At 35.3% G+C, this 14573-nt stretch overlaps 1 pseudogene; it reads left to right on the top strand.

Annotated features, from left to right (window-relative positions):
• The first annotated feature begins 2870 nt into the window (after positions 1-2870).
• On the top strand, positions 2871-13782 carry LOC120177990 (annotated as a pseudogene).
• The last annotated feature ends 791 nt before the right edge of the window (positions 13783-14573 follow it).

Below are 14573 nucleotides of genomic sequence, written 5' to 3'. Positions count from 1 at the left end.
TATGACACCTCCTGACGGATATCTCACATGTTTATAATACATCCCCTGGAACTTGTAGGCATCATGTCAAATGGGTACTGAGTAGATTGTTGTGTCGAGGGCATCTTCATATTCAGGTCAAAGAAATTGGCAGATGAATGTCTTCCCCTTTAACTGGAAGCGATGTTACCATATGGATTGTTCGTGGATCCATCTTGGTGGAGATCGTAACAAGATGCTGATGAATTTCTCCCCATTGAACTTGATGGAATGGTAAAAAGATGGATTTCCAATTAACAAGTTAAAATCATTACACAATACTTGCGTTGGGATGTCAACTTGATCAACTTATTGAGTCAGGCCGTAGTGGAGCATAATGATATACCACGAACCGCAAACACTTCAATAAATATGGCATACATTTGTGTATCACCGTCTAAATTTTGATTTTGAGCATCAACCATCATAGCAACATTATCATCGTTGGAGAGTTCGAACGTTGTATAAGTTAATAGAAATAGTGTAGTTGGAAATTTGTACTGAAGTGAAGCCAATATTCTAGTACTTCTAACATGAACCTTCTTTGAATTTTTAGTCATAAGCTCCTCAAAAGTGATGTTTATCTTGAAGGATATTCTGACTAAATGATTTAATGTGAAGACAACGCCGATTTCATCTTCCCGAATTTATCTATTATAGTAAACAATAGTTGAAATACGCCTCATTTTAGAGTTTGGAAGATTGATAGTCCTATATCTGCAAAAAATAATGGTTGACTTACACCTAATTAAATAAATAATATACGAATTAAAATATAAACTAATGCTAAAAAATAAAAAATAATTTACATAACATAATTTAATATTGTTACCGTATCAACAAAATATCTCGAGATATGATCGCGCCTTCCATTTTACAATCGTAAAAAATAATACAAAATAATTAGTACAATAAAATTTGGTCAAATAATTAAATATAAAATAAAAATAATAAAAATAATTTTACCTTCTAAAAATTATAACAAAATCTACTAAATTTGATAGAAGGAAAAATGTGGGTAATTTTAGTATGATTTGATGTTTGCATTCGGGGGTATTTATAGGGGGATGAGTGAATAATCGAGAGAGTTAAGGCTCAGGTAATAACGAAGTGTGTAATAATTCAAAGTGAATAATAGAAGACGCTCCTCATGATCTACGCCTTTCCCGCACATGTCAGATTTCCCAACGAATGCACGCTTCATGATTCACTCCTTTGTTACATGGCACCAGCTCGGACAAAACTTTGCGAAGGCGTACTTCATGATCCACATTTTTTAACGTGGCGTCAACTCGGACAAAACCATGCGAAGGTGTGCTTTATGATCCGCGCTTTGTCAGAAAATGTGCTAGATTGATAATATTTGGAAAAAGAATGCCTGACCAGTAATATTTCGTTGTTAAGGTGTTATTTGAGTAAAATTACCTCATTTTCTTTAACACTGTACTTAGGGGGTGTTTGGTTCAATGAATGTGAGATTCCATGGAATGTAATCTACATTCCATGTTTGGTTGGCTGAGAATCTCATTCCCGATAATGTTTTATTACCAATAGTAGATTTTTTGAGGTATATTATCAGGAATGTCATTACCTTCATTTCCTTAGGTATTGTTGGATTACCGGCGTTTTGAGCTAAAATGCCCTTTAAATTTTTTTTTCTTTCAAAAATATAATTCTTCTGTCATTGAATAATAAATATTTTATAAGTTTAAATTATAAATTTATCATTAAACTATTTTAGATTTACAAAAAAAAGTCAATAATTAAAATTTTATATGAAGTTCATGAGTTAAAATAAAATTTTACTATTTCATTAAACAATTTTATATTTTCATTTTTATAAAAAATATATATATAAATTTTATGAATTTAAATTTTTTAAAGAAAATATATAAATATTTTCCACTTGTTAAAAAAAACAAATATATAATAAAAACAATTTGGTCAAATACATTCAAATAATCCTTTATTCCTTTAACCAAACACGATAATCTTACATTCCTGCTAAACCAACCAAACACAAAATACAACATTCCCAATAATCATATTCTCTAGTAATCTTACATTCCTACTGACCGTGAACCAAACGTACCATTAGGGGGTGTTTGGTTTAAGGATTGTGGGAATCCCACATTCCCATGTTTGGTTGGCCGGAAATCTCATTCCCAGTAATGTTTTATTACTAATAGTAGATTTTTTGGGGTATATTACCGGAAATGTCATTACCTCCCTTTCATTAGGTATTGTAACATTACCGGTGTTTTGGACTAAAATGCCCTTAAATTTTTATTTTTTTAAAAATATCATTCTTCTGTCATTGAATAATAAAAATTATACGAAGGTTAAATTAAAAATTTATCCTTAAATTATTTTAGATTTATAAAAAAAATCTATAATTAAAATTTTATACGAAGTTTAGGGGTTAAAATTTTTATTACCCTTTCATTAAACATTTTTTATATTTTTAGTTTTGTAAAAAAATTATATAAATATTATGAATTTAATTTTTTTAAAGAAAATATATAAATATTTTACAATTTGTAATATTATACAAATATATAATAAAGATAATTTGGTCAAATATACATTCCAATAATCTTTTATTCCTTTAACCAAACACGGTAATCTTATATTCCTGCTAAATCAATCAAACACAAAATACAACATTCCCAATAATCCTATTCTAATCTTTTATTCCAACCGGTAATCTTACATTCCGTGAATCAAACGCACCGGTTGAATCCTTCCCGGTAAAATAAATAAAAACGTATATAAAAATGAAGCCAGGGCTATGTATTATTACCTAAACACCCTTCTCATCAAATCCCACTAGCCTTAAGCTCCAACACCAGCAGCAGCAGCGGAGTGAAAAAAGAGAACCTGCCGTGAGACACTTACTATTGCGGCTTCGCCGGAAGGCAGAGATCTGAAGGGAAAACGATGAGTACGTGGAACTACGTCGTTACGGCTCACAAGCCTACAAACGTCACTCACTCCTGCGTCGGCAACTTCAGCAGCCCTCAAGAGCTCAATCTCATCGTTGCGTACGCCTTTTTTCCACTTAAATTACTGTTTCCTCGCCCTAATTTTTTAGCTTTAGCTTTAGCTTTCGGTTTTGTTTCCGTTTCTCCATTTTACGATAATATTAAAGCTAGGTCTTTAATAGACTGGAACTAATTTGTTTCTTTTTTTTATTAACGATGGAGGTTTTTAATTTTTTTACTTTAATCACTCTCCAATTGCAGGAAGAGTACTCGAATTGAAATCCATTTGCTTACTTCTCAAGGATTGCAGGTGTCTAGCTTAATTTATGGTTTCCTTTATGGTTGAAATATGAAATAAATTATGATTATGATTAAGCATTTTCTATTATTTTCCCCTTTGAAATTGGACTTTGTTTTTATTTTTTTTCATTGTTCGGGAAAAAAGGATTATTAATCTTTTTCCGTGTGGCAGCCTATGTTAGACGTGCCGATATATGGAAGAATTGCATCTCTTGAACTTTTTCGTCCACATGTGAGCAAATAACTTATTATTATAATTGTTTTTTTCACAGTGACATGATTATTTGTAATTTAATACATTTTATGCATTTTTGTGACAGGGTGAAGCTCAAGATTTTCTATTTATTGCAACAGAAAGATACAAATTCTGTGTCCTTCAATGGGATACTGAGACATCCGAGCTTATTACAAGGTCTAAATGAAAATAGATCTATATCTACTTATTTTCACCCGAGGGATTTATTTGTTATGATGTTTTATCCTGTAATATCTGTTTACTGGTAGGGATATTCTCCTTCCTGAGATTTTACTGTTTTCTGTTAGTTTGATGAGTTCTATTTTTTATGTAGCACTATCTCTCTGTAGAGGTTATAATCCTTTTATAAGATTTTCAGAAGCTCGATTTTCTTTTAATATATTTTCCCTGAATTTCGGCACAATATCTCTTGTTGGCTGTTGCTGCCATTTGCAAAATTGCATCATATCTGCTTGATGAAGTTTGATAGTTGTTACCTTTTGACTGTGTATGAACCAGTGGGAAACTTTATCCCATCTTTGGTTCACAGCCTTGTGTAAGTGTTCTTTTGTTGATGTAAATCTGCGCCATGATGATGGCTCTAAAAATTTGTTTGATGTGTACCTGATTTTCTTTGAGAAAACAATCTTGGAGCTAACATCAGGTGCTCTAGCTTGCAGGGCGATGGGGGATGTTTCAGATCGTATTGGTCGACCCACAGACAATGGGCAGGTAATTATTGTGCATTTGAACTGATTCCCTTGATTGGAAAGAGCATGCAAAGTTGTTTAACTTGTTTTAAATTGGAAAAAAAATTCATTGCCTCCTTCCCTCTCTTTCCATTTTCTGCAGATTGGCATAATAGATCCTGATTGTAGGTTAATTGGACTCCATCTATATGATGGGTTGTTTAAGGTAGGTGCACTTGATGCAACCAATTCCAAACCCATATATTTTGTTGTGTTCCATTCTCATTTCTGGAAAAGTTTTTGCATCATATTTTGTTCTCATCTTAGGTTATTCCTTTTGATAACAAAGGGCAACTCAAAGAAGCATTTAATATAAGGTATTTTTTTTCACCTTCTTTCCTTTTTCTTTCCTCCAGTCATTTTGATTATTAAACGGTTCTGTTTGAGTAAGTGAAGTGTTTCGTTATGATCTTAACCAATAGTGAATAACAGATGTTGCATGAACCATGTCTCCATCACCCCTTTAAATTTAATTCTCTTTCCCACATGCTGCTTCACATTGTTGCAATGAACTGTTTATCCTAGGGTAATTACCAAAATAATTGAAATTAGTTTCGATTGCAGCCTATAATTCAGTGTCGATCAGATTATTTTCCTATGACTGCAATCAATATTTTAACTAATAAAAAATAGTTATTATGTTTAATTAAATGAACATTAGATATTGCTTTAAGTGTCCTTGTTATTGCATCCTTATGGTGGTTAGTGTTTTTCAGGCTTGAGGAACTTCAAGTTTTGGATATCAAGTTTCTCTATGGTTGCTTGAAGCCTACAATTGTAGTTCTATACCAGGTCTCAATTTTCTTGCTAATGCATTCTTTATTCTGGACTTGTAGTTTTTCTCTCTTTATAATATTTTATTAGTTTTGGTTGTAAATTTTATTGGCATTGTCTTGAGGCTTGAGCTAATACTTTTGGGAGCTATCTAAGCTTAGGCCCTGAAAGAAAATTGTCTTAACTGCTGCTTGAACTTTAAATGTAGGAAATTTTGATAAGGATTCTGCATGCCAAATCTCCAGTTGGTATGATAGTGTCAGTTTGTTGGCTTTGCCTTGAGGCTTGAGCTAATACTTTTGGGAGTAAACTAAGCTTAGCTCAGATTCCTAAAAGGAAATAGTCATAATTGATTCTTGAACTTGACATATAGGAAATTTGATTAGGTTTCCACATGCCAAAGCTTCAGTCCGTAGGATAGTGTCATTTGTCTAACTGTATTCATTGGTAATGATTGTCTTTCATTTTTTTATGTAAAGTATTTTATTCAAACAACACATACACTAATATAATTGTTTGTGTTGTTTTTTCTTTGTGTGCTCTTGCCTACAGGATAATAAAGATGCACGTCATGTTAAAACATATGAGGTGGCTTTAAAGGAGAAGGACTTTGTCGAGGGACCATGGTCCCAAAACAATCTTGACAATGGAGCAGATTTGCTCATACCTGTGCCTCCACCACTTTGTGGTGTTCTTATTGTTGGGGAAGAAACGATTGTCTATTGCAGTGCCAATGCATTCAAAGCAATTCCAATAAGACCTGTAGGTCCCTTATCAAGTTGCTGTTGAACTTTTACCATTTCTGTAAGGATATTTGGCGGTTATGACTTGTAGATTTGACGCTTTCTTGCTGATTTTATAGTCAATTACAAAAGCATACGGAAGAGTCGATGCTGATGGATCTAGGTATTTGCTTGGCGATCATGCAGGCCTTCTTCACCTGCTTGTCATTACCCATGAGAAAGAGAAGTGAGCGAACTTTCATAATTCATTTCAAATGACTGTTTTAAACATTTGGAGATATAAATAATAAGGAAATAGGTCAAAACTTAGTTTGGTTTCTTGGCAGTGTGCATTAGTGGGACTCCCTTAAGATTATGTTAATTTCATCTGCATCTTGCAGAGTTACTGGACTGAAGATCGAACTTTTGGGAGAAACTTCTATTGCATCTACAATATCTTATCTTGATAATGCAGTTGTATTTATTGGTTCTAGTTATGGTGATTCACAGGTATGAAAGAGAAATCTAATTGACACTCAATGTGCTATTAACATTTTATCTTATTATAAACTATAGCTAAAATAATTTTGGAGGGGTAAGAAGGGATCACAAGTTGATCATTTTGTGGAGACTCTACTCTTAAATATGATGGATTCGAGGAAATTATGAACTTGAGATATTTAGGGAGTTATAACTCTTGTTTACCTCTATATTCTCTGCTGCTCCCTTATAGAAAACTCTTAACAGAATTGAAAGAGAGAAAACCCTTCACTCTCTTTTAAATCTACTCTTCTACTTTACCTCATCCATGCTAGTAGTGTTTCCTTTCAATGAAGGAACACTTTAGATGGCCCTAGGATGTTTCTATGATGTTGGATACTTTACGCTGGACCTGCTTGGTATGATTTAGCTGTAAGTGAAGCAGGATATATTATCATATACTTCTATTTGAATATTCAATGACAAGGCTGCTTTGCCATGTTTTTCAGCATGGCATCATTATAATATTATGTGGTAAAGGGTTTTCATTCTGTGGTTGTACCAATGCAGGTGATAAAGTTAAATCCACAGCCGGATGCAAAAGGTTCTTACGTAGAAGTTTTGGATAGGTATGTCAATTTGGGACCTATTGTCGACTTCTGTGTGGTCGATATTGAGAGGCAGGGGCAAGGTCAAGTTGTTACTTGCTCTGGAGCTTACAAAGATGGTTCTCTTCGCGTAGTTCGAAATGGAATAGGAATTAATGAACAGGTCTCTTTTGCGTTATAGAATTTTTTACAGTAAATCAACTTTACTGTTTTATATTCACATAACTCGCTTGCTAAATTTATGCATATCTTAGGCCTCAGTGGAACTTCAAGGTATCAAAGGAATGTGGTCATTAAGATCCTCTACAGATGATCCATTTGCCACCTTTCTAGTTGTTAGTTTTATCAGTGAGACACGCATTTTGGCAATGAATCTCGAGGATGAGCTGGAAGAAACAGAGATTGAGGGATTTAATTCTCAAGTTCAGACTTTGTTCTGCCATGATGCTGTTTACAACCAGTTTGTGCAGGTGAGAGTTTTTTCCCCGTCAAATTGGCAGAACTGAGTATGAGCTTACCATAGGTAATACTTGTTTGTATAGTGTTGCTTTATTTAATTCAATGTCAGCATCTATATATTCTAGCTTTTATTTTAGTTTTAATTGTTCTGTGAATAGAGTTTTATGGGAGGATCACTGGGTCATGTAATTTGCCCGGTTGATTGATGGTAAGAGTGGTGATATGTTTGTAACAAAATACATATTATATGGACTTAATTCTAGCTATGCATCATGACAGGTTATGTGAGAAATCAGAATAATTCTTTGTTATTCCATGCTATAATCAATAGGATTTGTTACATATTTATATACAAGCTATATCTCCATCTAAGGAAACTTAAAGATAGGAAAGAAACTAATTCTAGGGAAAGATATAATCCCTTAAAGTAAGGGATTGTAACTACAAGAAATATTCACAAAATCCTATTAAAGCATTCCTAATTTAATCTATTTCGTGACACGTATATTCCTACACTCCCCCTCAAGGTGGAGAATATATATAATCCCAGCTTGGATACAAAATTTTCAAATACATGTTTCGATAAGGCCTTTGTAAACATGTCTGCTAACTGTCCTTCTGAAGGGATGTAAGATAGAGAAACTATCCCTTTGTTTACTTTCTCTGAAATGAAGTGCCTATCAATTTCAACATGTTTTGTTCTATCATGTTGAACTGGATTTTTGGCTATCTGAATTGCGGATTGATTGTCACAAAGAACTTCAAAACAGTCTTCTTGTTTAGGGTATAATTCTTTTAGCAGCTTAAGTATCCAAATTCCTTCACACATTCCCAATGCCAAGGCTCTAAATTCTGCCTTAGCACTACTTCTCGAAACAACTATTCTTACTTCTCCAACTAACAAGGTTTTCCCACACAAATGTGCAATAGCCACTAGTAGATCTCCTTTCTGTTAAATCCCCTGCCCAGCTAGAGTCTGTAAAGACTTTCACAGATCTATCTTGTGACTTTTTGAACATTAAACCATGTCCATGAGTTTTCTTCAAGTACTTCAGGATCCTGTTAGCTGTTGCCATGCGTTCTTCATTGGGATTAGCCATGTGTTGTCTAATTACATTTACTGAAAAAGCTATATCCGGCCTGGTTAATGTTTGAAATCTATCTTTATCTTCTAAGGAGCTTGCTGCCTCCTTGTTGAATTTCAGGCTGGCTTCCATTGGTGCATCTGCTGACTTACACCCTAAAAAACCTGTTTCATTGAGAAAGTCAAAAACATATTTTCTTTGGTTGATCACGAGCCCCTCTTTAGATCTTGCAACCTCCATACCTAGGAAGTATCTCAACTTTCCTAAGTCCTTAGTTTCAAATTCCTTGTTTAGGAGTGTTTTTAAACTGCTAATTTCCTCCTCATCATCTCCAGTTAGGATTATGTCATCCACATACACAATTAGGATAGCTCTTTTGTTCCTGGAATTTTTCTTGATGAAGAGTGTATGATTGGCAAGGGACTGCCTGTAGCCATTTCTTAGGATCACTTTGGTGAACCTCTCAAACCAGGCCCTTGGGGACTGTTTTAGCGCATATAGTGACTTATTAAGATTGCACACTTTCTGATTTCCTTCAATAGACTCCAAACCAGGTGGTACCTTCATATAGACCTCCTCCTCGAGTTTGCCATTGAGAAAGGCATTTTTAACATCAAGTTGATGTAGTTTCCGGTCATGGTTGACGGTGAGACTTAGTAGTACTCGAACTGTATTGAGTTTAGCTACTAGAGCAAAAGTCTCTGTAAAATCTACCCCATAGGTTTGTGTATATCCTTTAGCCACTAGTCTTGCTTTGTATCTTTGTACACTGCCATTAGAATTATATTTCACAACAAAGATCCATTTACAACCAACAAGTTTTTTGCCTTGTGGAAGGTCTGTTATAGACCATGTAGCATTCTTCTCGAGAGCACTGATTTCCTCTTCAACAACCCTTCTCCATTTAGGATCCTTTAATGCTTCATCAATATTTAAGGGGATTTGTTCTTCATTCAAGCTAGCTGTAAAGGCTTGGAAAAACGGCAATAAAGAGCTGTAACCAAAGATGTAGCAAAGAATTCACTGCCATTATCAGAATGAAAAAGTTGAATTTTGGAATTAAATTGGGTGTCAACCATGGTATAAAATCTCTCAAAAATGACAAAAGTTTCATACTTTCTCTCATTAAATAAGTCCAAGTTATCCTACTATGGTCATCGATAAATGTAATGAACCACTTACAGCCATTAGCATTCTTCACTATAAGGGCTCCAAATATCACTATGGATCAAAGAAAAAGGGCGTGAAGGCTTATATTTAGATGGTGAATAGGATGCTTTGGTATGTTTAGCAAGAGAACAAATATGACATCTAAACAAATGTGGCTTTTTATTAAGGGAATGATATAACTTTTCTAGATATTGAAAGCTAGGATGGCCTAACCTAAAATGCCATAATATAACAGTATCAATTTTTTCTAAGGCTGTGAAAGAAGTAGGAGCCTAGGAGGTATCTTTTCGAAAGCTGAAGGAGGGCCATTTAGGATATAGTGGCCATTGTGCAAGCTATCATTGCCAATCATCTTTTTCATGTCCAGTGCCTGCAAAGTACATCCAGATTCATTAAAATTGATAGCACAATTTAGATCCTTCGAAAGTTTACTGACAGATATGAGGTTGCAAGCAAGATTAGGTACAAAAAGGACAGTATCAAGAAGCAGATTCTTATTGAGAGAGATAGAACCATGTCCATGAATCTGGGAACGGAAACCATCTGTAGTTTTAATAGTCCTACCAAATGTAGCTGAAAAAGTTTTAAACAATGTCCTGTTGCCAGTCACGTGATCTGAAGCCCCGGAGTCAAGGACCCAAGTGGGGGTCAACTGTTGAGAAAGAAGGGCTGTTGGAAAAGTTTTACCTTCTGGTTCAGCCATGGCTAGATTACCCACTCGAGGCCCTGCTAATTGACTAAACATCCTCTGAAGATCTGCAATTTGTTCCTTGGTGAAATTAGAAACAGTAGTGGCAGAAGCTGAGGTGGACTGAGTAGAAGAAGAGGAGGTAATCTCAGTAGAAGAAGAGGAGTAAGAGGAAGAAGTATTGGCCATCGATTAGGATTTAGAATGGTCGAAACCTAATCTGATACCATGTGAGAAATCAGAGTAATTCTTTATTATTCCACACTATAATCAATAGGATTTGTTACATATTTATATACAAGCTATATCTCTATCTAAGGAAACTTAAAGATAGGAAAGAAACTAATTCTAGGGAAAGATATAATCCCTTAAAGGGATTGTAACTACAAGAAATATTCACAAAATCCTATTAAAAGCATTTCTAATGTAATATATTTCCCGACACGTATATTCCTACAGGTTACTTCAAACTCTGTAAGGCTTGTGAGTTCAATATCTAGAGAGCTGCTCAATGAGTGGAATGCTCCATCTGGGTATTCAGTCAATGTTGCCACTGCCAATGCTACCCAGGTACCTTTTTCTATTTTCTTTCTGAATTGTTTTGAGTCTTTTGACTGGCATTTTATTTTGTATGTACTATGTAGGTTGTAGGCGTGTGAACCACTTTTTTGAGATGGTTTTTGCATTGGCATTATTAGGCTTGATGTCAATCTTCTCTTGCCTTCAAACCCTTCACAATCCTCTTGTAAAAGGTACTTCTTGTGTAAGTCTTTGATTGTTTGTATTTCAGGTTTTACTAGCAACAGGAGGTGGCCATTTGGTTTATTTGGAAATTGGTGATGGCACATTAACGGAAGTAAAACATGCACAGTTGAGTATGAAATCTCATGTCTTGACATTAACCCATTGGTGAGAACTCTAACTACAGTCATCTGGCTGCCGTTGGAATGTGGACAGATATAAGTGTGATTATGTTTTCACTTCCTGAACTGAATCTCATTACAAAGGAGCAATTGGGAGGGGAGATTATTCCTCGATCTGTTCTTCTTTGCTCCTTTGAAGGGGTATGATTTTGTTTTATATTTTTTATGCTTTAATATTATCATGTTGACATATTTTACTTCTCTTTTTCATGCAATATTTCCTAGCATTTTCATATTTGTTTAGCTGCAACAGAATGCATTGATTATCATCTCAAACTGATCTAGCAAGGGCTCTGCGATTAAGATCCTGCTGGACATGTAGAGCCATGACATTTTGCATTTATCACTTTTTGTTCCTCATGCCATTATCATGCCTTCATTGTTGTTTCCCGTTCTCAAATCCATGCCTAAGATTCTGTTTCTTTGTCCCTTTTGCAGTCCCCCCTACTTGTTATGTGCCCTTGGAGATGGCCATCTCTTGAATTTTCAAGTGAACATGAGTAGTGGTGAATTAACAGATAGAAAAAAGGTTTCTCTTGGAACTCAACCCATAACGCTTCGTACTTTCTCCTCCAAGAACACCACCCATGTATTTGCAGCATCAGATAGGCCAACTGTCATTTATAGCAGTAACAAGAAATTACTCTACAGCAATGTCAATCTGAAGGAAGTGAGTCATATGTGCCCTTTTAACTCTGCTGCTTTCCCAGACAGGTTTGCTCCCCCTATTCCTTTTCTTATAACTGTTTCTCAGACAAGTCATTTAACCCATAAGGTCTAAACTTGCATGCAAATTACGTTTTGCTTCAGCGAATATTAGAGGCTAACAGACTAAAATATTCCATTAATCTGAAAATGTGATGCTCAGAAGTGGCTAATCAGTGCTGGCTGATGACAGATATAGGCATTTTCAAGGTTTAGCTGGCTCTCAGTTTTTCTCTATTTAGCCTTAAATGAAAACTTGGGTTAAGAATTCCTGTTACTGTTTCTTTTGACCAGCCTAGCCATTGCAAAAGAAGGCGAACTTACCATTGGCACCATTGACGATATTCAAAAGCTTCATATCCGCACTATCCCACTTGGGGAGCATGCACGTCGCATCTGTCATCAAGAACAATCTCGCACCTTTGCAATATGTAGTTTGAAAAACCGGTCGAGTGCTGATGAATCTGAAATGCATTTTGTTCGCCTGTTAGATGATCAAACCTATGATTTTACATCAACTTACCCTCTTGATATTTATGAGTATGGTTGCTCCATTCTTAGCTGTTCGTTCTCTGATGATCCTAATGTGTATTACTGTGTCGGGACTGCATATGTTTTGCCAGAAGAAAACGAGCCAACTAAGGTGGCAGTTCGTTCTTCTTCATATTAATCAGTTGAACGCTCTCATGCGAAAACTTTTTAAATTCCAATTTCCGCTTTCTTCCCAGGGCCGTATACTGGTTTTCATTGTTGAAGATGGGAAGTTACAGCTTATCACCGAAAAGGAAACTAAGGGAGCAGTTTACTCTCTAAATGCTTTCAATGGTAAACTACTAGCTGCTATTAATCAAAAGATTCAGCTATATAAGTGGATGCTTCGAGAGGATGGCACCCGGGAAATACAATCTGAATGCGGACATCACGGCCACATACTTGCCCTCTATGTGCAAACTCGTGGGGATTTCATTGTTGTAGGTGATTTGATGAAATCAGTTTCATTGTTAATCTACAAGGTAAATAATCTAGGTTCCGAAAACAAAGCTAGGCTTGACTTGCAATTTTAAATCCTTTCATAGCCAGTGATTTTGATTCCAAACTGGGCATGTTTTCTATGTATCCGCTTCTCTTCTTGCTAATTGGTGCAAGGTTCCCTCTTTTGATTGCAGCATGAGGAAGGGGCTATAGAGGAACGAGCCCGCGACTATAATGCAAATTGGATGTCAGCAGTTGAAATTCTCGACGATGACGTTTATCTAGGTGCTGAAAACAACTTCAATCTGTTAACCGTTCGGAAAAACAGTGAAGGTGCCACCGATGAGGAACGGAGCCGTCTTGAGGTGGTCGGTGAATACCACTTGGGGGAATTCGTGAATAGGTTCCGTCACGGTTCCCTGGTGATGAGGTTCCCGGATTCAGAAGTGGGGCAGATTCCAACCGTCATTTTCGGCACGGTGAATGGTGTCATCGGCGTGATTGCTTCACTTCCGCACGAGCAGTACGAGTTTTTGGACAAGTTGCAATCAAACTTGAGAAAGGTGATAAAGGGCGTTGGAGGGTTGAGCCATGAGCAATGGAGGTCATTCAACAATGAGAAGAGAACCTCAGAAGCCAAGTACTTTTTGGACGGAGATTTGATTGAATTGTTCCTCGATCTGAGCCGTGGTAAGATGGAGGAGGTTTCCAAGGCCGTCGGTGTTTCGGTGGAGGAGATCTCCAAGAAAGTGGAGGAACTAACCAGGTTGCATTGAACTGCTCATGTGTGTTAATGTTTTACTTTTGCTATTCCTACATTTTATTATTCTTCGTCTGGAATTGGATGGATGGTATTGTCATGCACTGGACTAAAGGCCATCTGTTAAGCCAACTCGTTCAAATCTTATCCTAAACAGAGGAAAGGCCATCTCACTTATGATTAGAGTTAATTGCACCTCAAAGTATGACTCATTTTCAATTGATCCCTAAACTTTTAAATATTTTAATTTTATCCCTAAACTATTATTATCATCCTAAATTAGTACTCAAACTTTTGAACATTTCAATTTCATCTTCAAACTATGACATTCATTCTAAGCTAGTCTCCAAACTTTTTGAACATTTCAATTTTATCCAAACTATACATATGTACTAATAACATTCATTGTTAATAAAATTGTTAGGTCAAGTTATATTATTATATGTTTGAAGAAAACAAAATTTTGGTTAAATTAGGGTTGAAATTAATTTTATATTTGAATGAATTTGAGGATGAAATTGGAATATTTAAATGTTTGGGGACTAATTTAGAAAGATTTTAGGGATAAATTAGATTGTTCAAAAGTTTAAGGATTAATTTAGAATGAAAGCCATAGTTTGGGATGAAATTGAATATTCAAAAGTTTAAGATAATTTAAAATAAGGGTTATCGTGTAGGGACATATGATGGAGTTAACTCTATAATTGAACTAAACTAAACCAAACCTGAACTGAAGGCAAGCACAACTTACCAATAAAATGTCTCATGCAAAGCCCGAGTCCGTACCCATCATTTATGTACAATATTAAAAAATCATCCTTTCTTAGAAATTCTGTTATCCAATGAAATCAAGACACGTGCAAAAAATTTTATTTTATTTTATTTATATTTTTTAAGAAATAAAAAAATTAGAAACTCCACTATGTATCTTTATTTTAAAT

Source organism: Hibiscus syriacus, unplaced genomic scaffold (genome assembly GCF_006381635.1).
Source record: "Hibiscus syriacus cultivar Baekdansim isolate YM2019G1 unplaced genomic scaffold, ASM638163v2 tig00112343_pilon, whole genome shotgun sequence".
Classification (NCBI taxonomy): Eukaryota; Viridiplantae; Streptophyta; class Magnoliopsida; order Malvales; family Malvaceae; genus Hibiscus; species Hibiscus syriacus.
Note: the sequence above shows the minus strand (reverse complement) of the source record. Positions and strands in the feature narration are given on the sequence as shown.